Source organism: Camelus dromedarius, chromosome 8 (assembly GCF_036321535.1).
Source record: "Camelus dromedarius isolate mCamDro1 chromosome 8, mCamDro1.pat, whole genome shotgun sequence".
Lineage (NCBI taxonomy): Eukaryota > Metazoa > Chordata > Mammalia > Artiodactyla > Camelidae > Camelus > Camelus dromedarius.
The window spans coordinates 26,934,996-26,962,823 of NC_087443.1; the positions used below are offsets into that span (position 1 = coordinate 26,934,996).

General features: G+C 47.2%; 1 long non-coding RNA gene across 1 annotated transcript; it reads right to left on the bottom strand.

Moving 5' to 3' along the window:
- Positions 1-4,091: 4,091 nt before the first annotated feature.
- On the bottom strand, positions 4,092-13,119 carry LOC116155664 (uncharacterized). Its single transcript, XR_004139464.2, has 3 exons — positions 13,062-13,119; positions 5,684-5,781; positions 4,092-4,669 (listed from the first exon to the last, which is right to left on the bottom strand). It is a non-coding gene; the product is annotated as an uncharacterized LOC116155664 (long non-coding RNA).
- Between the last annotated feature and the right edge of the window lie 14,709 nt (positions 13,120-27,828).

Genomic DNA, 27,828 nt, shown 5'->3' on the forward strand with positions numbered 1-27,828 from the left:
TTCAAATTATGGAAGGACCTAACATATGGAGGGCCTCTGCTTCTTGGTACTAATTCTAGCTCTTGGGCAGCAGACATCTCAGTTGACAGTCTCTTAAAGGGTTGAAAATAGGGTCTATACACCTTCTGGATATTTTTCAGGCTGAACATTTATACTTCCTTGTACTCTTGTGATGATGGTTGAGCATGTTCAAGATTGCCAGTTTTCCTCCTCAATCTTGGTGTTGAGAACTGAATACAAGACTAGGCGAGGCCTGCCTAGGAAAGCCTTGAATATGAGACTTTGACCTTCTTAGTTTTATACACTCTACTCCTGTTAATGCAGCCCCAAGTTGCTTCTCATCAGTGAGAGCCAGAGCACAATGTGGGTGCTTATTGAGTGGCTGAGGACCGAACTCCTCTCTCATCTCTCTCAGGCTGCTTCCAAGACAGGGATCTCTCACCCTGTGCTCACACAGTAGAGGCTCCTGGGCACAGTTGCAGAAGCTTACCTTTCCCCATGATGTCTTCTGCCTTGTGAGTTTCGTTGCTTCACCACAACCCACTGAGAGCTTTTTGGATTGGAATTCTCCCATCTGCCTCATTTGTCATTCCCTCCCAGTTCAATGGCGTCTACAGATTTGATAAGGAGCTTTCTATGCCTTCATTCAAGTATTCACAAAATTTGTTTTAGCAGGAGAGAGCCAAGGACAAAGCCTTATCTCAGGCCCCTGGAGAGCTCCTGAAGTGACAGGCTGAACAGGAATGAATTAATCAGCAAGCCCTGGGCATGGTTCTTGAAGTGGTTACAAGTCCACCTTCCTAACTGTGTTATTACCTTAGCTAAAGTTTTTCATGTTACTCAAAAGGCTATCATAAAAAACTTTATTATATACTATGTGGAAATCCAAATATACTGCACCTGATTGCATTTCCCTGATCTAACTAACAATTACAAACACCCTCAAAGAAAGGAAGGAAGGAAGGAAGGGGAGAGAGGGCGGGAGGAAAAGAAGTAAGATTGCCTCAAAGGGACTTGTTTTTAAACAGACACCCTGACTGTCAGGAATCAACATTAGTTCCCAGGCCGTCTTTTCATGAAAACCATCCCTTCCATTGTTAGATGATTGCTCAGGAACAATTTAAAAGCATGAGCCTTTAAATGTTCTCATGTTATTTTTGAAAACTGAAGTAGCCTTGCCTATCCATCTTCATCCCTCGAACTTTGTCAAGGCCCTGCTCTCTGTCTGGCACTGGGCTAGCAGCCAGAGCTCAAAGTATGGGAAATTCATGGGCCTGCATCAAGATACTCAGTGTCTTCACTTCTCAACTCCTTCCATATCTCCAGCCAAGAATGAGTGACACCACATTCAAGTTCTCTTTCTGCCCAATAGCCAGAGGTCTTGAATTAATTTGAAACTCTCAAATGGGTTCTTTCTCCAGAGCCCTCAGCTCTCCCTTTCAGTCTAAAGTACATCATCCTTTGGAAAAGACAAAGGTCCATTCCCATCATCACAGCTGCAGTACCTTACTGGGACCCCAGCAGCAGGTTAATTTCTTCTTCATCCTTCTTCTTGTTCTGAGTATGAATTTAAAAGCTCATTTCCTCAAGATCTCCTCTGGGCTGTGGCCCTTTTGACACCAGAGTATTAGGACAATTTTATCTGCGGTGATCAAAAACCAAATGCAAGCCAGCTAAAGCAAAACAGGTAATGCATCAGATCACATAATTAAAAAGTCTGAGGACAGACCATGCTTCAGGAAGTGCTGTGTTCAGGGTTGCAAATCAGCACCCAGTCACTCTCTCTGTCTCTCAGTTCCCCTTGGCTTCATTCTCAGAGGGCAGGTTTGGCCTCTCAGAAGCTCTAGGTTTTATCTTCACTGCTATAGAACACAAAAAGAAAAGCATCCTTCTCGTCATGTAATCAGAAGTCCTGGGGTTAGCAGTGACTGGAGCCTTGGCTTGACTCACATGCCTATCCTGGCCAGTCACCACTGCAAGGCCGTGATGTGCTCTGACTGGCCTAAGAGCCATTCTCCCTTTCTCCCTTGTAAATAAAACTTTATTTGGCTGTGGACTCCATGCCTCAGGGAAGATGATGTTTGAGACAGAACCTGAACGACCTAGACTAATGGCAGCCTGCTGAGCAACACCTCAAGGGCTCCTTCAAACACAGGTTACGGGCCAGGGCAGGGATCACGTTTTAAGAGTCATGCTCTAGAGAGATCACTCCAGTATAGGATGTACAGTAAAGTTTGAGAACTTCTGCTCTGGAAAACAATCAGACCACAGACAGAAAAGCCCAGAATGGGTGGTGTTGGTAGGTCTTGACTAAAGAAAAAGCTCAGCCAAAGCCCTCCCATGTTTATGAGGCAAAACCCAGCCCTCCCTGTCAGGGCTTTCTTGGCCACAGCTTGTCTTCCAGCCCCAGCTCCGCTCCTGGCATGAGCCTCCTCCCTGACCACATGGAACCACGAGCTGTCATGGGCTTCTTCCTCTCCTACACTCTGGCCCACCTGGTCCATCCACTCATCCTCCAAGGTGACTTTCTCTCAAGAAGCCCACCACAACTCCCATTCCCTCTCCTGTGAAGCCCTTAAATGGACAAACCACAGGGTATCTCCCCGCCTTGTACTCAGCTTCTGGAGGGCAGACGCCCATGTCTTCCCCTGACAATACAGTGCCCAGTACTAGGCCGGCCCACACTGAAGATCAGTTGAGTGAATGAAGTTGCCCAGAAAGAATAACATCTATCATCTGTGTACCCTTCACCCTGCTGAGCCTAGAAAGCCCTATATAAACAATGGCTGACAAATGAGGCATCTGAAAGGCCACTGAACACCTAATGCCATTCCAGGAAGCGCAAGGCCAAGAGTTTCAACGCAAACATCAGACAAAACGATGTTTGATCCTGGCTCTGCAACCCTGAGCACATTATCTAAGTGTGCTAAGCTTCACTGTTCTCACCTGTAAAATGGGAGTATTATAGAACCAAAGTTACTATCCTTAAGATAACATGAGATGAGGCACCTAAATGCAATAGGCACCATGCCTAGCACATAGTAAGGCCCCATTAATGCCAGCTCACATTATTATTTTATGACAATCATTCAAGTATGGTGCAACCAGCTTGGTAAGGTTTGGCTTCAATGGCTTGTTTCTAGGAGAGAACCCAGCACTGGATGCTAAGGGGCTCATGTAACTTGGCCTGAGGCTATTAAAGCTGCCTGACACAGCCAGTTGGACCCAAATTCACTAAGAAATCTTTCTTTGGCGCCCAAACTTGTTCTAGGCAACCTCTGTGTGTGCTGGGGAGGACAGGGGAACCATTCATCAGAAATGAAGACATGGTTCTACAGAAATGTCCTCCCCATTAGCTGCCTGTGTGGCAAACTCTTCTCCATCCCCCAATGTAATCCAGGCTTTCTTTGTCCTTATGCTTTGAGTCATCACCCAGCTTTGATGTCACCTCTGTCCCTTGTCCCTCCTCTGGCCTCATTCCCACTGTGTGACACTTCATTGTTGGCGGATGTGTCTTCAGCAGGAGACTGGCAGCACCTCGATCCTAGCCCAGTGCCTGGTACAAAGTGGGGGACAACGATGGTGGTCTCCCTCCTTCTCTGGGGAGCTTTAAGTCTCTTTAAGGGAGTCTCTAGTGAGCCACAAAAGGACCACAGTGAGCTTTAAGTGTGGTACTTACGACAGCCTGGCCTCAAGAGCCCATCAATCCTGTCATCATGCTCTGTGAACACTCAGGAGGAGGCCTGGGTGGCTGGAGGAGTCAAACAGCCACAGGATGAATGTATTTATGGAGAGAGAGGGGACGGGAGGACAGTCAGGAAGAGAGCACAGCTCTGGAGGAGGAGGGAAGGGACTTACAGGACAGTGAGAGCCTCAGCACTTTGCATCTGGTGAGGCTGAGCTGGGCTCTGTCCCAGCCCCAGGGTCATCGGGGTTGACTGGTCTTCTGACTCCACTGATGGTGGATGAGGCCCAAGTCCTAGTTAAAATCACCATGGTAATTTGTTTACTGGATTCAAGCCCTGGCTCTGCTGTCTGCTAGCTGGGTGGTAACCTAGGGCTGTATTTGCCATCTCTGAACGCCAATTTCTGTATGATTTTGTCCTAATCATTTGGTAGCAGTTTGCTACATGGGTGTGTTAATACACCCCTACAGGTATTCATCCCACAGGTATGGAGAGGGAGGGAGGGGCATCACGGGCAGAAACACCAGGATCCTGGCAGATCACAACTGTATACCCACCTGAGCTTTTCCGTAATCCTCTCCATCCTATCTTCTTCTTTATTCCAATCACTAATACTCGTGGGTTACGCAAAATGCCAGAAGCCAGCGCCACCAGAAAAGCCAAGAAAGGAAACAGAGAAACCGGCCATTTCTTCTTTCCTGTTAGCACAACAATCTCATGATCCACTGCCTGTGTTTTTGGAAGAGGGATCACGGAGGCCAATCCATGCATCAGCAGTCCTGATGTTTCTATCAAATGAATCATGTGAAACGGGATCCTCAGTTTATTTGAGCAGAACCATGTCAGCGCTGCTCGCAACGAAAGGGGTCCAGGCGACATGTTTGGACGGGAACAAGTTTTCATCACAGCCAAGGTCTAAAGCCCACATCACAGCCTGGTGCTTCCTGCAGCCTCAAGCTTTCTGCTCGGTTGGAATTGACGTTCTTTAAAAAGAAAAGAAACCTACATATGACCAAGCTTAATAAGGAATGAATGGAGCCCAGAACAGTTTCCATGGTGGTAAAATAACACCACCCACAAGCCACAAAACCCCAGTCCGAGGGAGAAATGAGGCTGACTTTTAGCCCATTGTGCCTTTTATTCTTCCCTTTCCTCCCCGCTTTCTTTCCCACACACCAGGGTGGTTAAAGACACCGTGTCATTTGTACAGATCAGCCTCTCTTCTTGTAAGTTTCCAGTTAAACATTCTTTTGTAGCTGACACCTATTAATAATTTAAAATGCCTGCTCTTTTGAACAATGATCAAAATTAAGCTATTACCCACAGGGGGATATTTACATACAGTTAGTCGGCAGCTGTTTTAACAGCCTTTTCCACTCAAGATTTCTCGCGACCCTCACATATCATTTGTAAGCAGAAGAATATTTGGTTATTGTATGATTCTTTTTTCTTCTGTATATTTGACAAACGGCCACTGGGAATCACTTAGGAAGTAAATAAGGTAATTCTTAGTGATGTCTGCAGGCTGCTGAAGTTACAGGAGCAGGGCAATTACTTTTAGATCCCTCTACATGCAATTTGCTAATAAGCTACAGAACGCAGAAACATGTAATTAGTAATTACTATTGTATGCAGTGATGCGTTACTTACCAGTCAGTCGATGGGCCTATAATCTAGAGGCAGAAGATGAACTGAGCTTGGAGCTCGGTACACCCTAGCAACCCCCGTACATTTGAAGAGACTTGTGATGATAAACCTAATTGCTGTTTATAGAGACTGTGGAGGACGCAGTAAGCATTGTTCCATCCAGACCCTTACCTGACCCCCACAGCAAAGCTGACGTGAAACTGCCTTTTTGCTTTCATTTTCAATGACAGGTCAGATTTGAACAACGTTGAGGACCTGCCTGAGATCACAGGCTAATGAGGGGTGGACCCAGGCCTGGATCCTGAGCTTTGGGCTTCAAGCTCACCCTGTCAATCCCACCAGGGCATCACCTGGTCATACTGCTGAAGCAGTGATGGCATCTCCCAGGGCTCAGGTGTGGGTAGGAGTCAGGAAACAAAGATGCACATTTTCATGGCAGAATGAGAGGCTATGAAGAGAAGAAGGAAGAAAAACAGACATAAAACAAGTGTCTAGTTTGGAAGGGTGGACATTGCATACTTGATGCATGTTACCTTATTTACAATTCCTAGATATTATTGTGCCCATTTCATAGGAGAGAAGACTGAGGGTCAACTGAAGGTCAACTGCGGTTATGTCACTTGGTTGGGATCACTCAGTGTTAGGTGGCAGAGCTGGGATGTGACCCTGGGTGAGTCTGACTTCAATGACTGTGATCTGTCCCTCACACCAAAAAGTGACTTCTTATTTCAGCAAACTAAGTGTCTCTGCACTAAATATCTCAAAATACTGGGGGAAATGAGGGGCACTCACAGACAGCAGGATCTTAAAACTGAGTACTTTCACCCAGTATTCTCAACTTCAGGAATTTATCCTGAAAAGAACAAAGACAACCCAAAAACTGCATAAAAGAGTTTAGGCACAGATATGTTCAACAAAGATTTTTTTTTAATAATAGCAAAATCTGGGGAAAGAATGCAAACATTCAATAATACAGTAATAGAGAAAGAAACTGTGGGTATAGCCATATGACAGAATACTAGGCAACCATGGAAAATAGTATCAACAAAGAGTTTCTAGTAACATAGGAGAAGCCTTAAAACCCAATGGAGAGTGATATACAAAATACAAAATTATGTATACAGTAAGAACTCATTTAGGTAAAATAATATTTTTGGAAAGAGAGATCTAGACCAAAATTGTGCGTAGTAAGTTAGGGGTGACTTTATTTTTATTAAATAACAGCTTAGTTGAGATGTAATTCACATGCTAAAAATTCCACCCTTTAAAATGTGTAATACTTATAGGTATTAGTGTATTCACAGAGTTGTGCAACCATCACCACTGTCTAATTTTAGAAAAATTTCATGATCTTATACCCATTAACTGTATTCCCATTACCTCCACCCTCCCAAGTCCAAGGCAAACATTAATAAATTTTCTGTCTCTATAAATTTGCCAATTCTGGACACTTCATCTAAATGGAATCACACACTATTGTAGGTCATTTGTGACAGGCTTCTTTCACTACGCATAACGTTTTCAAGGTTCGCTCATGTTGTAACGTGTATTGGTACTTCATTCCTTCTTAAGGCTGAATGATATTCTGTTGTATGGATATATCATATTTTGTTTATTTCATTCATAATTTGATAGACATTAGGATTGTTTCCATGTTTTGGCTATTATGAATTTTGCTGATATAAAAAGCGATGTACAATATGTTTTTAATTCTCTTGGGTATGTACTGAGAAATGCAATTGCTGGTACTTCCATGCTTAACATTTTGAGGAACTGCCAAACTGTTTCCAGGGTGGTCACACCATTCTATATCACTATCAGCAATGACTGATGGTTCCAACTCTTCCACGTCACTATGAACACGTTATTATCTATCTTTGAACCATATTAGTGGGTGTAAAGAAGTATATCGTTATGATTTTGATTTGTATTTCCTAATGACTAACCATGTTGACCATCTTTTAATGTGTTTGTATCTTCTTTGAAGAAATGTCTATTGAAATTCTTAGCCAGTTTTTAAATTGGGTTGTCATTTTGTTATTGAGTTGTTAAATGTTGTCTATATATTCTGGATACTAGTCCCTTATCAAACCCATGACTTGCAAATATTTCCTCCCATTCTAAAGGTTGTCTTCTCACTTTCTTGATGATATTGTTGAAAGAACAGAAGTTTTGAGTTTTAAGAAAGTCCAAATTATCTATTTTTTTTCTTTCATTGCTTGTGCCTAATCTAAGCTTATGAAGATTTACTTGTATGTTTTCTTCTAAGAATTCTATAGTTTTAGATCCTGCATTTAGATCTACAGTCCATTTGTATACGGTGTGAGGTAAGAGCACAACTTCACTCTTTTGCATGTGGTTATCAGTTGTCCTGGGACCCTTTGTTGAAACAGCTCTTCTTTCCCTTTTATATTGTCTTGGTGCACTTGTCAAAAATCAGTTACCTATAAATGTAAGACTTTTATTTTTGGACTCTCAATTCTATCCCACTGATCCATGTGTCTATCTTTATGCCAGGACCATGCTGTCTTGATTACTACAGCTTTCTAATTGAAGTTTTGAAATTGGGAAGCAAGAATTCTCCAACTTTGTTCTTTTTAAAGATCATTTTTGCTAGAGTCCCCTGCAACCCATACGAATTTTAGAACTGCTTGTCAATTTCTACAGAAAAGGCACCTGGGATTTTGATAGGAACTGTGTTGAACTTGTAGATCTGTTCACAGGGGTTGCCACACTGATGACAAAATGATGGCTGTGCCCACTTCAGATCCTGCGGCTTATTCGGAGCTGTAAGTGCATCTTTTCCCGGCAAGAGCAGTGCAGCTCCATGGAACATTAAGGCAGACTGGGAAATTACATTTGTACGGAGACGGCCTATCAGGGCAGGACGCCTGCTCCCTGGAGGCCAGTTCTCGGCCACTCCATACACCATGCGGCTTCTATTACTTAGGCCCGCAAGACTCTAAATACCTCCGGGCACCCCTCCCCCATTTCCTGTGGAATACTATTTCACAGTCTAATAGGTCTTCCTGTGGGGAACTTCTCCTGTTACTTAGCCTACATTTCCTTTTGCGTTTTTGTCCGTTGCTTCCTCAGGACCACGCCACTCCAGGCTGACTTGCCTACTTGGGATTCCCATGTTTCACTGCCTCAGAGCCCGATTCTTTCCCAGTTGTTGGGTAAACTCTGGCTTTTACAGATGAGGGCTCTGGAAAGCGGCCCCAAGCGAGGGCTGACACCAGGCCTCCTTGGATCCTAAAGCCGAGAGCCAATGCAGCCAATCCAAGGACAGCAAGTAACCAAGGTCCTCCCCATCAAGAACTGGGAGAGTGCTTTCTGCAGTTTGGGGAAGAACGGCTCCCTCTTTTATAGTGTGGAGCTAGGGCTCTACTGCCCCTGTATGAAGGGCCGGGCATGGGGTGCCAGCCTAGTGCCTGCTCGGTAAGCGCACGGGAGAGCCGGCTCCATAGCTACGGGGGCTCACCCGTCACTCTGGAGGGAGCCTGGAGGTCCCACGGAGGCTCAGAGGAGAGAGAGAGGCCAGAAAGAACAAGGACTCAGAATGAGCTTTGTATACCCAGGGTCTGATCCCTGCTTTGCCCACATTATCTGTTTGATCTTGAATCAGCCGACCCAGGCTGGGAGACCTCAGGGGGGGACTTCGAGGCAAGAGGTGAAGTCACCAGCCTGAGCCAGGCAGCAAGCAAGGGAACAGGGTGGGGGCTCTCCACAACCTAGGCCCTTTTTGAGGCAGAGCTGGGCTTTAGTTTCCTCACCCGTGGGATGGAGTGAATGCAGAATCACAGGGCTGCTGAGAAAGCCGAGTGGGAGAATCTAGGTGAAAAAAATCGGGCTCAATAAATGTTGTATTACTTCCTGCCTTTCTCCCCCTGGATGGCTGATCAGGGCCATTTCTCCAAGTAATTTAGCAAGGCGAGTGTCTGCAGTCCCTCTCCTCCCAGACTCCTGCCCTGCACTGATAAGTTTTATTAGCAAAGAGGGAAGGGATTTTCTACAACCAAATTTCTTCTGGGCTTTCCAAGAGAAATTGATGGAGCTGCCCGGCTCCTCGCCGGCACTTCATCCTGATGGCATTGCCTGGCCTGAGCAGGGACTGAGCACTGCAGAAACCTTTCTAGCCCAAGGAGGGAGGGCAGGCAATGTTATTCTTCTGAAGGGGAAAATCATCACTTGGCTTCTGGGGTTTATGTACCCAGGGCACCGGGGAAGCAGCTGGAATTTGCCTGGAAACCACAGTGCTGTCTGCTTGGTTCTCAATAGGTGACTGGGGACAAGACTGCATTTGACAGTCCACCACCTGCCTTTCTGTTATGCATAATAAAAACCAATTCTCGGGGCATCTCATTGGCTGTGCTGGGCTATGGGTTGTTTGGTTTCCTGAAAAGGTGTGTGTGTCCGTGTGTGCACACGTGTGTCTCTGTGTATGGGTGTGTCTATGTATGTGAGTATGCATGCGGGGCATATGTATGTGCTGTGTGTGTATGTACGTATGCGGGTGTGAGTATGTGCTGGGGACATACGTACACGTCTGCGTGTGAGCATGCGGGTACACAGGTGCATGACTATGCTACGCTTGGGGCACAAGAGCGCGTGTGCATGAGTGCATTTCTCCGAATGTGTTTGTGTGTGTATACGTGTTGTTTCCACTTCCATCAGGTTCTTAGGGGGAGTCCCAGAGACACCCTGAGACTTAAAGCTTCAGGAGATGCAGAAACACATCTGTAGATGCCCGGCCAACTACTGATCTCAACCTACTTGGGAAGCAGTGGATTGTAAGGGAAGGTCTACCCAAACTGTGTCCTGGGTCTGCCTCGCACAAGCTGAACATCTCAGGCAAGATCTCCTGTTCTCTGACCCTTGATGGCTACAGGGGTACCTGTTACTTGACCCACTCTGCCCTCTGCTTCCTTCCTGAAGCCCTCTGATTCTGACTCCCATTCTACACTTGGGTTGAGCTCCTCTCTTTGAGCTTGCATTTACGTCAGCACTATACATTGTGTCCTGAGTTGACACAGGCTCTGTCCACACATCTGCTCCTTGCTCTGGGCTGCTAGCACCCTGAGAGCAGAGTTGTTTCTGCTCTGCATCCCAGGCCCTAGTACTCTAAGGCACCTCTTAGGTTAATGCAATAAGGGATGTGCAATGAGTAAATGAACGAACAAATGTTCTCACTGTTCTTTCTCATCTGTAAGTTGCAGGTAAAAATACTTTACATGGTTCCTGGGAAGATGACCTGAGATAAACTATATGAAAGTATGCTTTAAAGTGTTATGAGTTAACACAGAAAAGCAGCCCTTTGGGGTCTGGGGCACCTCAACAATTGAATGGGATAGCAGGCAGCAGGCATGGTATAAGGAGAGTAGGCTTTGGAGTCAGAAGGTCCTGGTTCAAATTCTGGTTCCACTACTGGTGTCTGATTGACCTTGGGTGACACACTTTGCTCTCAGCCTTCATCCCCTCCACTGTAGAAGAGAGCCATTAGCACTCTCCCTGTTGTGTAGGGAGCAGCCTCTACAATGTGCAGGACACACAGAAGCATCCAGTAATCGTTGATTAAGGAGAGGAATATGGGCAGGGACATGGGCATTGACAAAGAGTCAGCATACAAAGAAGTATCAGGACCCTCAAGCAGAGGGAACAGCATGCCCTGGAGAAGAGGGGGGCTGGAGTGGGGATCAGAGACAGGGGACTTTGGAAAAGCAGGAGAGAAGATATCTTGGGTGGGCAGGCCAGAATGAACCCATGAGTGAAAGATGGAAGATATGAATTTGGAGTTTGTATTAGTTTCCCACTGCTGCATAACAAATGAACAGAGACTTAGTGGGTTAAGACACTATCCATTTGTTATCCCATACTTTGTGTGTCAGAAGTCTACACACAATATACCTGAGTTCTCTGCTTCGGGTCTCACAAGCTGAAATCAAGGTGTCCACTGGGTTGTGTTTTCATCTGGAAGATAGACTGGGGAAGGATTTGCTCCCTCAGGTTATTGGAAGAATTTCCCTTGCAATTCTGGAAAAGATGTTGTATTTTCTTGTTGGCCATTGGCCTAGTGTCTCTCTCAGCTCTTAGAAGCTGCCATTCAGTTCTGGTCACATGTCCCTCTCATAAAATAGGTTACTCTTTCCTTGCTCCTTGCTCACTTGCTCCTCAGGAAGGACCATGTCCTTCTAGTATGTGCTTTCATTTCATCAGACTCTTTCACAGGTCAGACTCACCCAGGGTTATCTCCCTTTCACTGGTTTTGGACTTTCACTACATCTACAAAATACTTTCACCTTTGCCAAACATAGCCTACCGTGAGAGTGATGGCCCATCATACTTACAGGTCCCACCCAGACTCAAAATAAGGAGATTATACAGGCTCTGTGCGCTGGGGGTGGGGAAGTGGCCATTTGATAATTCTGCCCACTGGCATGTTACCAAGAGTCTTGCCTGGCTGTGCCATGAGGCTGGAATTCTGCAGAGAAGCCACTTTGCTGTCTGTCCTATACCAGCTCATAGCTGACAAAACCAGTAATGGAAGGGTGACCATATGTCCCCACTGGCTTAGACAGTCCTGATTTATTCCTGGTTTTGGGGGTGTTATTCACAACAGTACCTCCTTTCACTCTCAAAAGTGATGCAGATTGGAGGAAAATATATTATCACGCGGGCTAAAGGAAGAAACTCTTCAGAGTTTTCCAGGTTCTTTTGGAAGAAAGGCATGTTAGGTGTCTTCATGGCCAACATGAGTGAAACTACTCAGTCATGGACAGACTTTAAAATGAGAAGGTAAAAGAGGAGCATGTGCAAAGGACTTGCTAAATGCCAAGTGATTTTGATATGGTGTCTTGTTTAATTCCCATGGCCATCCTACAAGAAGAACATCATCCCAAATTTACAGCTGAGAAAACTTGGGCTCAGAAGGTGAAATCAGGAAGGTGGGGATCTGACCTGCCTGAACCTCATCTCAAGTTTGATGCACCTGCCCCATCCTGCAGCCTCCTGCCTCAAGGGCTAGTCCAGTAACTCACCCTGGGCTGAATTCTGAGATGTAATGAGCTGAAGCCATGGATGCTGGAATCTGCTCTTCTATGGGGAAGATCAACCAACTCTTAAGCACAGGCTTTTACCCTGAGGGTGAGGTGATCAGACCCTTTCTACCCTAGCATGGAGCTTGAATGTCAGTTCCATGGAAGCAACAGCTACATCTTCATTGCTGCATCCCTGATGTCTAGTGATGCTCGCGTATACTACATGGAACACGTTAAATATTTGTTCAAAGGATGAGTGAATAAACCCTTCACTCAAGGGAAACTCAACTTTAATATCAAAGCCAATTTATCTCTTTGAAAATGCATTCCGACAAAGAATCCACAGAGCCCAACAGTTCCCCTACCTGGCTGGCTGAACCTTCCTTTCCTAAGACCTGGTGTCACGAGAATGAAATAATACGCATTTTAAAATAATAGCTGAGGCCATCGATTCACATGAGTTCTCCGAGGCTGAGAGCAAATTAACCAATCAACGGCCACTTCCATCAACTCATAGGTGATGGTGTGAGAGATCTGCATGGTGTTCTGAATAATACACTCGGGTGTGCTGGGTTTGTTCTGACTCAGAGGTTTCAGGATTTGTGTGACGTGGCCCTGATAGAGCTGGCAGGTCTGAAAATCCGATGGGAGAGCTTTTGTATGGGATGAAGTGATGAAGCTGATTACTCACCTCCCCTCTGCATCCTCCCAGGTAGTCCTGATTGCAGGGTGATGCCAGCCAGAGCAGGGTTTCTTCCGACTGAAAGGGGATGGTGGGGCGTCTGATGGCATTTGCCACAAAATCCCTTCTGAGTAATCAGGCTGCTCCAATGTGTGAATCAGAATCTCTCAGGGAGAGAAATCTGCCTTGAATGAGATTATCCTGAATTCTGACGCCCATGCAGGTAAGCTCTTCAAAAAGCAGAGGTAGCTCCTGGGAGGCCAGGCTTCTTGGTGCTGGGACACAAACTTTGTGAGAAGAAAACAGCTGCACAGAAAAGATGAGAAAGAAAGAGAAAGGAAGGCTAAAGGATTGTACTTCCATTTCCCAGGGATTGTGAAAGCCATTGAAAGGGCACTGTATTTTTCCATTCAAGGCAATTTTATATGAGGCAGATGCATAAGCACTGGGTTCTCTTAGACCCAGGTTTGACACCATTTGGACCACTTATTAGCTGTGTAACCTGGGTGAGTTGTATGCTTTGAGCTTTAGTTTTTCTCATTTGTTAAAGGGGGAAAAAACAACTACTACCCCCAATTCCCAGCATTTTGTAGAATGACATACCACAGTGGAATACTACTCAGCCATACAAAGAATCAAATAATGCCATTTGCAGCAACATGGATGGACCTGGAGACTGTCATTCTAAGTGAAAGCCAGAAAGAGAAAGAAAAATACCATATGATATCACTCGTATGTGAAATCTAAAAGAAGACAAATGAACTTATTTACAAAACAGAAACAGACTCACAGACACAGAAAATAAACTTATGATTACTGGGGTGGGGAGAAGAGTGGGAAGGGATAAATTGGGAGTTCGGGATTTGCAGATTCTAACTACTATATATAAAATAGATAAACAACAAGTTTCTACTGTATAACACAGGGAACTACATTCAATATCTTGTAGTAACCTATTATGAAAATGAATATATGTATGTTTATGTATGACTGAACTATTATGCTGTACACTAGAAATTGATACAACATTGTAAACTGACTATACTTCAATTTTTAAAAACGCCTATATGTCGTAGTGGGTTTTTAATGAATGTTAGGGTCTTTCCCCGTTGTGTAAACCAAAGGTATATGTATGTAGTCTAACAAAGGTTATTACATTTTTTTTATAAATACATTTGAAGGAAAGGTCTTACAAAGGTATACAAATTAATTGCGTTGAACATGTTATTTTTAACAAAAATAACAGAATTGCACAAAAAATTCAGAAACCCAGGACATGTAGGGCTGCCATGCCCTGCCCTGTAAGGACTGGCACCCTTCCAGCATTGTGGCCATGGGCTCTCAGGCCCGTGTTTGCAAATGCAAGGGAACCAACCTTCACTTTTTAGCAGAGCCAAGGTGGTGTATAGTCAGACCCCAGGCTTTTGCACTAGACAACCATGCCTGGCCCCAGGGTGGAGGTGACAATCAGAATAGGTACAAATATCTTGGCTGAGACCCCAGCCTTCAGCTTGCAGTGTTTCCCTCCTGCTGCCTGGCCCCCTACTCCTTGACCAGTGGCTGTTCTCATCCATTGCTGATCCTCTGCCTTCTCACCTTGAATTTATCCTTGCTTCCCTCTCCTCAGTCTTGGACATGCCCCTTGGAACACTACTGTCTCTGGTTCTTTGGGGATCTCTGCTCACTCCGTTCAAGGAGAGGAATCAAATAATCAAGGGGTTGTGTCTCCCTGGGAAAAAAATAAAAGGATGCTGATTTTTTTTCATTGCTCACAGATCATCATTGTCTCTTTCTTCAGAATATGGATAAAGTAAAGATTCTAAACCAACAGACTCTGGAGAGACAGTAGGGTCTGTGAAAGGCAGGAGCTCTCTGGCCCTGGAATATTCACAGCTAAGCCTCCCAGAAGCCTGCCAAGCAGCTGAGTATTTTTTAATCATTATTACTCTCTTCTAGTGGGGGAAAAAGAGTCATTTGTAGCCTGGCAACAGAGATCTGCATGTTCTTCCTTCATGCCAAGCCATAAACACAGCCTTCCCTCTGCTCAACCTAATGATGCTAAAAGGCCAGTGACCAGGAGAAATCAGGGCAGTGGCATGGATGTCTGCAGGCACTGGTGGTGTGGACAGGTCAGTAGGGAGAGACACAGACATTGGTACTGTGAACGATGGGCATTCAGTAGGAACCCAAAAGCTCATTGGAGAGGGAGTTCCTACCAGACTCAAGGCTCCATTTCTTGCACTAGTAAGTGATGAGTTTCTGGAGGTCAGGGAGGGGCAAGAGAGCACCATGAGGAAGGGTTTTGACTTGAGCTTTGACAATGGAGGCGTGCTCTGCCCCCTGCCTCTGCCCGGGAGCCCTTCCTGCTCCCTCCTGGGCCCTCCCGCTGGCTGCCAATGTCCAGGCACAAACCTTTCACCTCAGCAGGCCACAGAGGGCTTGAAAGGTTCCTAGCAAAGTGTTTTTGAAGTGAAGGAAGAAACAGGACAGAAACACTGACTCAGGAGTATCCTCCCCACCATTTAGCATCATCTTAGAAAGGCTGTGTGCGGGAGTGGCTAAGAGCACGCTCTTGGGCCAGACTCCCTGGCAGCAAATCCAGATTACCATCGGGGTGGCCATGGGCAAGTCACTTCCCTCTGAACCTTGGTTTTCTCCTCTGTGAAATGGAGATAGAAGTAATTCCTATAAAATAGGGGTTTAGGTGAAGCCCTTAGAACAGGGCCTGGCAAGAGGAAGTAAGTGCCAAAGGACATCGAATATTACTATTATTTAAGGACAAAGGGGCAGGAGGTCTCAAATTCTCAAATGGCTGTGAAAATTATATATTTTATTTCATATATATGTATACGGGAAGAGATAGATACAGAGATCTACATCTCTACTTATCTATCTATCATTTAGCGATACCACCTACCATCTAACTATCTATGTCTATCTACCCAACCATCTAGACCATCCTAGTTATTACTCAGCTCCAAGGATATCAATTCTCCCGACCTCTTCTCAGTTTCATCCACTTTTGGACTTTATGTAAATGAGATCACACCGTATGACCTCAACCTTCCTCCCTGCTTCTCACTCATTTCCTGCTCCATCCTTCATCTACCTACATTTGCCCTCCTTGGACTTGTTGACTATATCAAACAAGGCTGGTTAAAAACTCTGATAACTGGTCCCAACTAGACCCTCAGGTCATTTGGCTGATGCCCCCCAGGTGGAGCCGGGAAAATGGCCCTGTGTGATGAAAAAAACTCCCATGGGAGAGGATGGAACCCAAGGGTCACCCTGGCTTAGATTTGAGCCCCGTGAGCTGACTGTTGGTAAACTGTTGGTAAAATATCAAAATTTCCCAAGCCTTCTTTCCACATCTGCAAAGTGGGGTTGATAATCCACCTCTTAAGTTTACCCAGAGTCTCCAAAGAGATTATAGCCAAAGGCATCTACTCTTATATTGGGAAGCAGTTCGATGTGCCAGACCCTGGGCCAGAAGCACAGCAGGTGCTTAATGGATGATTCTTCCCCTTCATCCAGACAGACTGCAGAAGTTGAAGGGAGGAACTGACACAATGATTCTACCTTCTTCACTTCTGGGCTGTGCTAGGGGAACATGGTGTCAGGCATAGCTTTGGTGCCACTGCCCCAAGAACAGGTGTGCTGGGCAAAGTCTCTGTCTCTGGAGGTCACAGGGCTCATGCTGCCGGCTGAAGGAGGCCTCCCTTGGATGGCCCGGCCTCTACGCTCAGCCTGCACAGCGAGGGCCTGCAGGCCAGCCACCAGGCAGCAATAAAGGCAAGGAAAACAAGCTGCAGATTCCTTGAAAAGCAAACCCTCAGCCAGCGCTTTACCAGCAGGTTAAGGTCTGGCTCATGCTCATAATGGAAAGTCCAAGCAGGTTCCAGGGCTTGAGGGTTTGAGGGCAGGGCCTGGTGGGGCAGAAGGAAGGAAGGAAGATGCAGGGCAGAGAAAATTCAGCCCAACTCATAGGGTTTCTAATCAGCTCCAGGGCTCAGTCTTTGAGTCGTGGGAACATTCACTGTGATCAGCATTTTCTACACGTTATTTTATCCAAACCCAAATTAGCCTGTTGAACAGATAAGGAGACTAAGATCAGCTGGAGTCAATGCCTTGTGTGACATCAGCTTAAGTGGCAGAGATGTGATGAGAACACATGTCGGCCGACTCTTTTCTGCTACTCAAGACTGACCTGGGCCACTGGGGAAGTATCTCATCAGGACCTTAACAAAAACTGAACCCTGAGCTAAAACCCAGACCAGTCCATTTGTAGTAACACTTAAGGGGAACAGAACTAGCTCCCCTGCCCCTCACCCCAAACACCTAATTAATCTGTACAGACCAGGACCACCCCACATCTTTTATTATTTAACTGGAGTTCAACTGTTATTAAAGGTGCTGTGCTGGGCGAAGAGGAGAAATCCATGGTCCTTGCTTCCCCAAAAGAAGAGAAAGATGAGGGGACTGCACACAGAAAGAGAAACAGAGAGAGGAATGTGGGGGCAGGGCAGAGGGTGCCAAGCTCAGAACTAACCAGCTCTGAATTGCAAACTGGAACATTGTCACTAGCATGTTGAAACCCCCGTGGTCCCAGCGTTGTGCACCAAGCCAAGCACCAGCGTATCTGTAGAAAGGAGATGACCAGCACGGGCTGCTGGCCAACCAACCCCACAAGGAAAACTTGGTCTCACGCAGGGCCAGCCTCGGCCCTCATGCTGCACAGCTATCCTGTTCTCATCGCCCACCGGTGCTGGCATCACCACCAGCTGGCAGCGGCTCTAGAACTGGAAAACCCAGGTGGATCCAGGATCTGCCGCCTGAAGACAAAACGTTCTCAGCGCTCCCTAGCAACCCGAGCGGCTCGCAGCCTGCAGTTCCACAGCTGACGCCCTTCCATCCATTTGCACCGAGGCGTTTGGTTTTTGGTGCTCCAGAACGCTTCCTAATGTCCCTTCAATGATCTACGAAGCCATTTGCTTAGAAAATCTCCCTCCCTCCTCCTCCCGCCCCCACCGCGCCCTTCCGCCAGCTTTTAGTACAGTGAACCCTCTGCGGCAGATGCAGTAAACGGAGCCCTGGGTGGCTTGTTGAACAAAGCCCTCATTCCAGAGTGGCAGCAGTGTGGGGGTGACCCCCCTTGCGGTGATGCTGCCTGCTGTGGGCTGTACTGGGGCGGGGGGTGTTGGAGGGGATGCATGGGATTCAGAGACAGAAGCAAAACCAGCCCAGCTCCAGGCGGAGGGGGAGGAGGGAAAAGGGGCTGAGGGGATTAGAGGAGGAGGAACGGGGTGTGGGAGGAGGAGGAGAAGGACAGGAGGAGGGGAAGGAGGGGGAAGGGGAAGGGAGGAAGGGGAGAAGGCGGAGGGAGGAAGGGGAGAAGGCGGAGGAAGGAGAGGAGAGGCTGCTTCGTTTATTTATTATGATGCCAGTTGTAGTGTCGGTCTCATGTGTGGGGAGCAGACTGTATTTTATGTTTTAATCCTCCAAGCTGTGTGTGTGGGCTGGGGATAATTACATTGAAAAATGTGTATAATATGCAGAAGGTTCTTTTTGTGGGGAATGGGAATGCTCCAGTGGACTATCTTCCTCATGGCAACCAGTGCCTTTTCCACAGCCACTCGGAAGGTGCCAGTAATTGGGAGCACAGTGGAAGCCTGGGGCTGCCCCCCAAGACGGCCAAGTCCTCCTCTATTTTAGGGGAGGCCTTGGCCTGGAGGAGCAGGGCCGGCATCCTCTCGCCCCGCCTGCCTGCCCGCCAGCCCCGTAGATGACAGGCAGGATACAAATGGGAGGCCTGATTGCTTTCTTGGCGCAGCCTTGGGGCGGCCGCTGAAGAATGCAGGAGATGACAGGCAGGCTGCTAGGAGACAGCTCAGGGCTGATGCGAGCACACACGGTCTGCACACGGCACACACACAGGCACATGTGTACGCACACCTTCACCTGCATGCGTGCGTCCACACACAATACACCTGTGCATGTACACAACTGGAACACAACATACACAAACTCACACACAGTATATGCACACGTGCACACCCACACATGCTCACCCCTATTCATACACACACATACATACACACACACGTGTGCACACACATCCACACCTTCAGACACAAAGACACACATGCACACCCACTCACATGCTTACATACACAATAACACACACGCACTCAGATGCCCACAAACACTTCACATGTGTACACGTTTACGCAAATTCACAATCTTACCCATGGCCATGCATATATCCATGTACACCTTCCCGGTCTCTAACATACTCACACACACACCCTCATATGGATTTATACACACCTAACTATACATACAACTGCTGACCATTGTAAAGTGGAATCAGGAATATGGCCAGTGACCTTTTCATTTGAAATTAAAAAGAAAAGAAATTGACATCTGCCTTCCCTAAAAGGCCACAAAAGTGTATCCCCAACCCTGACATTCTGAATGTTTATTTTTTGGTGCACATGCTTTAGTGATGGCACCGCTCACTTAATTTGAGCCGCATGGCGAGTCTGCAAATTTTCCCTTGGCTCATGCCGACTGCTGATTTGATGCCTGTTTACCCAGAAATTGCAGATCCAGTGGAAAAAGCACCCCAACCTATGGAGATGCCAATACGTCACTCTTCCCACAGTGGGCCTGCATCCCACAGAAGGAAATCCACGGAGAACAGCAGCGTGGTCCCCAGAAAGCCCAGCTGTGATGAATAGGGCTTCTGGCTCCCTTGGGACTCAGCTGGTTATTTTGTAGGAAATTGAATTTCTTGGTACATTAGAGGATGTGCTAATGAGCACTAATGTGAGGCCAGGAGGGCTGGGGGTAGGTTCCGACCTGGGTTGACTTGCACGTCTACCTCTGGGATCCCTGGCTCCCCTCTCCTGTCCCCATCTCCTGCCAAACCTGCCAATGCCACCCCTACACGCCCTCCCCGGGCACTGGCCAGGCCCTCTGGAGAGTCTGTGTTGAGCTCAAGCTCCCCGCCAGCCTCTGGCCACATCCAAACCTTCCATGGACCAAAGCCTGGTAGGCAACTTAGGGCCTACAGAATTTAGCCAGATTTTCTCCGCCTCTTAAGGCCGCTTCTCTGCAAACAGGCACTGGATCAAGGCTCCTCTTCTACTAGTTCTCCACTCCTGCCCCGTGGCCTAGCCCGGCAGACAATGCTACTCACTGTTCCCTGAACTCGCCCTGGTCCTACGTTTTCCTCCCCACCCGCCCCGCCTCCCCAGTCAAGTGGAGAAAGCTCACACCCTCCATTAGCTGCCAGGGCAGTGAGAGAAGTCAGCATCCCGGGGTGGGGCGGGGTGGGGGCTCTGCAAGGCCTAGAACATCTGGCTCCCCGCAGCATCCGGGCTGTCTCCTGTCATGTTCCCCTTCGTGCACTCAGCCACAACATGCTGGCCATCCTCAAGTGCGGGGGCACCCCCAGCTGCAGGGCCTTTGCACTGCTCTTTTCTTTGGAAGTTCTCCACCCAGGCATGCACACAGCTCACTCTCCACCTGCTGGGTCGTTCCTGGAATGTCACCTCTGTGAGGCAGTGCCCCGTCGCCCTGTTGGAAGCAGCACCCTCCGCCCAATCTGGTCCTCCAGATCCACTTCTCTGCTTCCCCCTGCTCTCCCTGCAGCCCCCGCCACCTGACACTGTGTGTGTTACTAGAAAGAGAGCTTTTGGAAGGCACACACTCTGGCTGTCTTGGTTACTGCTATATCTTCTGCACCCAGAACAGAAGCAGGTACTTAGCTGATCCACAACGGTCTGTTGAAAAAAATTAACGATGAAGACCGTCCAGTCCTCCATGCCCACCCGATCTTCCCAGCCCATCTTCAAGATGGCCTATTCTGGGTTCACATCAGGCTGGCAAAAGGTGCTGAACTTTTCTTTCTCTATACCCCAGACCTAAGTTCAGGGTTCTTGCTGCATATGGACCCAGATCACAGACTTATATTTTTTTAATTGAAAATATATTGAGAATTTGTCATTTGTTTGGAAGTATTTTACATGTCTTATCTGATTTGATATTCACAAAATGCAAATAAAGCAGGTGGTTTTATTATACCCATTTGACAGATGAGCAAACCGAGGCTCAGAGAAGTGAAGTGACTCGCCCAGTTCACACAGTTTCCACCTTCCTGCTCTTTCTGCTAGACCCCTCCACCAGCACTATTTGTACCCCCCCAACCCTGGTGGGCAGTGATCTCTATTCCTTAGTTAGCAGCCAGTTCACCATAATTGACCTAGACCATGTTTGAAGAGTAAACCACAGCAAGAAGACCCTGCTGGCCAGCCAAGAGAGCATCGCCACAACTGAGACCCAAGGAGAGAATTTGTTCCCACTAAAGAGTGGGTTCCCTTTGAGGGTCTCTCACTTACTGGTCATGTCGTCTCAGGCATATTTCTTTACCCTTTGAGTCTCTGTGTCCATATCCATGAAGTGTGTATAACACCTGCCACCAGGGTAGTCATGAAATGGCACAGCTGATATATAGAGAAGGACCTTAGTAAAGTTTAGACTTGTTCCAAACAATCTTTCTATAAATAACTTGCGAATTCCTGACTTAGGGAAGTCCACTCGCTTACCAGTTGATGCATTTGTCATCAACCAAGATTATTTTTGCTTTATTGGGCAGCCACCCTACCCTGGGGACCCATGAGGGGGTTAGCAGACAACCAAAAGTGCCATGCCTTTTCCTAGAAGCTCCCCTACAGCACAACTCCCCACCCTCGCTCGAAGTGTCTGTGCGTGTCAGGATGCCCAGGGAGGATTCCACCGGCATCCTCAAAAGAGGGGTGTACAGGCGGTGTGGGATAAAACCCCAATAGAGAAGGGGTGCCTAGGGCCCAACCAAGGCTGGGGTGGGAATGACCGAGAGGCAGCTGTGGGGATAGCTGGCCCAGGGGAGCTGTGACGAGGCACAGGGTGCAAGGATGTGAGCTGGTGGGAGGTGCGTGTGCATTTACAGCCAGGATCCTGGGGACGTTTCCCTGCTGCAGCCTCTCAGCCACTGTGGAGCAAACAAAGCCAGAGGTGCCGCTGCAGACATTGCACGCGGCTGGGAAACAGGGGCCATCTGTACCTTTCAATGCTCTCATCTCATTAATCTTGTACCTCTGCAGTCCTTCTGAAGAGCGCACTCACAGCGGCTCATTCATTACAGCTCTAATAACAGCGGCAGGCATTAAAGCACCGGGCTGCGGAGGAACTGGCCTCTGCAGCTGCAGAAAGCCAATACCTTTTTAAATACATTTACACAGCAATAAATAAAAGCGGTCTCAGTTTACCTCTTTATTAAACTCTATTTGCTCGTCGGAGTTAAGGGCCGCATTTGTGTCTTGCTATTCAAATTTATTCGTGCGCGTCTCCTAGGCTGGCCACATTTATTCCATCACGCGCAATAATGGTGGCTGAAGCTTAACGGGGCCTTTCATCACCAAGCAGCCCTCATTAAGGGCTCTGCTCCAGGCTCCTGGGCTCAATTTGGCCACCACGAAGACCACCCCCATTATCCAGAGGGGAAAAGGAAGGCAGAGAAAGAGTACGCCTTGATTAGTCTCGCCCAGCAACCAGCCAGCTGATGACCCGAGGCTGATGAGATCAGCGTTCCCCACACTCTAGTCCAGAGATGGTCCCCCGAGGGGGCTGCTACGTCTTACGCCACCCTGCTTCCACAGTACTGAAGAGTCACAGGCGAGTGAGCACGGCTCAGGCTCTGGGGACGCAGGCACCGTTTCAAAGAGATGTTGACTTTGGATCTTTTCTCTCTCTCTCTCAATACCTGCTCTTGTTCCAAGGAACCAACGTTCTGCGTGTTTGTGGGAAGTGCAGGATTTCAGTCTGGATGCTTTCCCCATTTGAGATATCTTGACTGCTCCCATCTATTTAAACCTCAACAGGCAGTTTAAAGAATTAGGTGAGGGTCTTACTGCCTCCTCTACAGGACCCCGTCTTCTTTGAGAATCCTGGGCTCTCAGAAAAAGATCCCAGTGGATGAGTGAGCATACTCACCAGCCATAAACCCCTGTCCCAAGATCATGGGCCGCTGCTGTTCTTCTGACTGGAATGCTCCAAGGCCTTGGGGCCTAGGCCACTGTTCAGACTCAGGCCAGAGCAAGTGGGCACCAGGGTGTTGGCTGATGGTGACCGGAAGACCTAGGTGAGGTGGGACTTCCTGGGCAGATGCTGAAAACCTCTGGGCTTCCAGGGTTTTGCAGCTGCAAGATGGAGAGAGCCCCAGGAGGGTCACGTGAGGGTGCCTGGAAGTGTGAACCTGGCCTCAGGCGGAGCTGAGTGGTGGCTTATCCCCTAGCAAGGTCCAGCAGTGGAAGAATGGCTCCTCGGCTCACCTGGGGAGTTCTCCCTCTCCACGTTCACTGCAGTGGCTCACCTGTGCTGTGACTGACATACCAGGAATGCATTAATACCTCCAACAAGACGGCAGACTCAGGAGGCAGCAGGATGCTTGTCCTCATTTCATGGATGGGGAAAGTGGGCTCAGAGAGGCCATATGCCTTGCTCGAGGTCATACAGCTGGTCAGGATTCCAATTCAGGAGATCCACTCCCATTCCTAACCTCACACTGCTGCTGCTGCAGAAGGTGTCAGGAATCATTTCAGCACCAGTGGGCCATGGAGAGGTGCTAAGGGATCCCTGAGTCAGAGACTGAAGGAGGCCCTGTGGGGTCAGAGTGCTGTAGGCCCCTCAAGGTCCTGCAGCCAGTTCCTAGCTCCAAACTACACAGAATATTGGGTCCTCCTTTACTGGATTTTCTACTATTTACTGACCCCTCCTCTTCCCATTCTCCCCCTCCTCCCCTTCCATTCTCCCCTCATCACACACCCAAGAGCCACCTGGCCTGAGCACAGCAGAACAAACTACTATCAGGAGACCAGCAGACAGAGATTCTGGTCCAAGATTTACTGATCCTTGCACAGGTCACTTCACCTCTCTGAGCCTGTGGGAGCCAGAACATGGATCCACATTTTAGACATTATTCCAAGCCTGGTGTGGAGATTTCTTTTGAGAGAAAGAGTACAGGTGTTATGGCCTTAGACTGGCCTTGAACTCTGGCTTGCTGACTTCCAAGCTGTGACATTCCAAGCAAGGCCCTTCTCCCCTCTGGGGCTCAGTGTCCACATTTGGAAAATGGAGAAAGAATGCACACGTCACATGCTATGTACACAGGGTCGTTGAAAGGATAGGCTACACAGGAGGCACCCAGCACTGAGCACACAGGACATGCAAAATAAATGCAGATTTAGTTCCCTTCCTTTATCTCAGCTTCTAGGCAATGCAGCAGGGGCGAGAGTCAGTTCTTATACATTTACATTCAGGGACAGAAGAGCAGACAAGTGGACCCATTTATTGACAGCACTGGAGCACTGACGTAACCAGGTCATGCCAACTAAGCGGCCGAGAGCGCTGACCACCACCAGCTACAGGATGAGGGCCAGGGTTGTTCTGCTCACCCTCTTTCCCCAGACCTGGGGCAGCAGGCCGGGCAAACACAATTCATTCGCTGTCCCAACATTCACACTCGATTCCCTTTTCCCTTGTCTGCCGGAAATCACAGTAGTGACCTTCCCAGTCACTCTAGCAATTAAGAGTGGCCAATGAACCATAAATAAGAAATTCAAAATCTTCAGGGTGAGCAGTTGGCTTCCAGAAAAGTTTTCCTGGGGGTAAAGGATACATTCACCATCTTGACTGTGGTGACAGTTTCATGTGTATACATATATCAGAACTGATTTTATGTCTGAAAGTTGCTAAGAAAGTAGATCTTGAAAGTTCTCATCAAGAAGGAAGACTGTAACTGTGTGTGGTGATGGGCATTTAAACTTATCGTAGTGATCATTTTGCAATATATGCATGTATTAGATCATCACGTTGCACACCTAAAACCTTAATACAATGTTAACATGTCAATTATATCTCATTTTTTAAAAAATGATCAAATTATACACATTACATATGTGGAGTTTGTTGTATGGCCATCATACCTCAACAAAGCTGTTAAAAAACAAACTCTGCTGGGGTTCTGAGAAAGACTGGCTTCCCTGATCAGAAGGACCTTCATGGAGATGCCTCTTCTTGGCCCTCTTCCTGTTCACATGCTGACTGGAAACCTGAAGCCCTGTCTCATAAACAGGAGTGGCCGATATGCTAGGAAGGCCAAGAGAGTTCCTGAGAGGTTGACTCTAAACCATTCTAGAGGCCCTTTCTTATACAAGGAAAATTAAAACCAATTTGTTTAAACCCCTGTAAGTGAGGTCTGGGGTTCCTTGTAGCCCAAAGCCCTTCTACCTAGGTGTTCAATCAATATTTGTTGAATAAATGCATGAAGAACTGGGCAAACCAGTAATTTCAGAGGAAGAAGAGGTTCCTGTGATCTTTTGGGCCTAGGATTAGAGCAGGCTCTGGAGGATGGGAGAAGTCTAGGATGGCGCAGGGAGAGGTCCAAGCCCGGGAGAACCACAGGGGCAAAAGGCACAGAGATGGGGGTGAGCAAGCCCCCTGCTCCCAGATAAGCCCCCTCCCAGGCAGAGGCAGACTCGCACCCTCCCTCCATAGTGGCTGATAAGCCATCCCATATTTTGCTTTCCTCCCCATGTTACTTTTTTCAGTGGCAGAAAATTACAGCTGACAAGTGGCAATTGATCTCTTCACATTATTTTGAAGCAATTACATTGAAATGGGAAACAAAGCTTCCAGGAAAGAGCCCGGTAACAAAGTCCAATACAAAGCGCCATCCAAGACAGATAGGGGAGGCCAATTTGCACTGCGTAAAAACTGACCAAATCTCCCTCTCCTGAAATTACAGTTAATTATTGCCTGGAAATCTTCAAACTTCTGCTTCAACCCAAGGGGCAGAGAACAGGCTAGAGTCGGCCAGGCACCTCCAAGAGGGACTACCAAGCCTCAAGCTTGCTGGGATCCCTCAACAGGTGACCCTCAGACCCCTACCATGTACCAAGAGGGGTTCTCTGGACCCGAGTCTGGGAACACAATACTCACTTCTACAGAAAGCAGAATGCTACAATTCCCCAAACATAGAACCACCGAGGACCCCTAAAAAACCAGATTCCCACAGGCCCCCAATATTGACTTAAATTATTGTACTTGAACGTGAGTTAACTGCTGTTCAAACCGAAGCTAGGAATAAACTTCCATGAGGCAAGTTCCCGCTACTTCTGTCTACTGGAACCTCTGTGAAGAATCCGTTCACACAGTGTGGCCGTGGTGCCAGTTGGCCCTCACCTGGTGAAGGGGGCATCCTGGGCCTGCCTGTGACCTTTCCTCATTAGTCTGCAGCAATTAATATGGTGGCATCATAATTGCAGGACATTTAGAACATCTGAAAATATAAGGGACAGTTTGGTATAAGGTGGTCTTCTAGATTAGAGGTTCTCAAACTTGGCTGCACTTGGGAGTTGCTTGGGGAAACTTTAAACATTCTAATGCCCAGGCTGAATTTCAGACCAACCAGAATCTTTTTCTATGCTCCCTGGGTAATCCCAATAAGCAGCCAGGTGGAGAACCAATGGCCTAGATCAGGCTCTGAAACTTGAGTGTGCATCAGAACCACATGGAGAACTTGCTAAAACCTAGACTGCTTGGTCCCACTCCCACAGTTTCTAATTCAGTATTTGTTGGGTGGGGCAGAGTAACTAGCATTTCTGATTTGTTCCCAGTTGATACTGATGCTGCCAGTCAGGGGACCACACTTTAAGAACCAACAACTTCAATATCCAAATAAGTTAATATTAACTTGCTCTGGATTATCATAGAATTAAAGCATTTGCACCAAGAATTTATGAGTCCCAGAGAGAGCATCTAAGAACCTATTTGAGAAATATCCATGAGTGGACCCAGCGTTGGATTTGGAGTCCAAAAAGCAGGGCTCAAATCCTGCCTCTGCTCCTGTACCACCTTCTTGGGGGAAACACTCACCTCTCTGAGTCCCAGTCTATAGGAATAATGTCTGACTCAGAGAGTGGCTTGGATGTCCAGCATCACTAATCAGCAGGGAAATGCAAATCAAAACCACAATGGGATACCATCTCAACTCCCCCATTAGAATGGACACTATTTTTTTAAGGCAGACAACAACAACTGGAATAGGAATAAGAAAATAAGAATAATTGGAATAAAAACAAGAATTGGAGTCCATGTGCACTTATGGTAGGAATGTAAAATGATTCAGCTCCTATGATTCATTAAATAATTAAAAATAGAATTACCATGTAATCTAGCAATTGCACATCTGGGTATATACCCAAGGAATTTAAAGCAGGATCTTTATCTTTTTGTACACCTCTGTTCATAGCAGCATTATTCACAGTAGCTGAAAGGTATATGCAATCCACTGTCCCTCAATAGATGAATGGAAAAACAATCTGGTCTATACATATAATGGAATATTACTCAGCCTTAAAAAGGAATGAACTTCTGACACATGCTACAACATGAATGAGCCTCAGGGACACAACGCTAAGTGAAATAAGTCAGTCACAAAATGACAAACACTGTGTGATCCCACTTGTATGAGGTACCTAGAGGAGTCAAATTCACAGAGACAGAAAGTAGAAGGTGGCTGCTAGGGGCCGGGGGGAGGGAGAATGGGAAGGAGCTGAAGAAAAAGAGACAGAGAGAGAGAGAGAGCAGCTTGGAAAGTGCACTGTGGGGCTGCCCAGAAGTCAGGCTTTGTTATGTGGGGAGAAGTTGCAGGTTTTGGTGAGCTCTGTAGTTT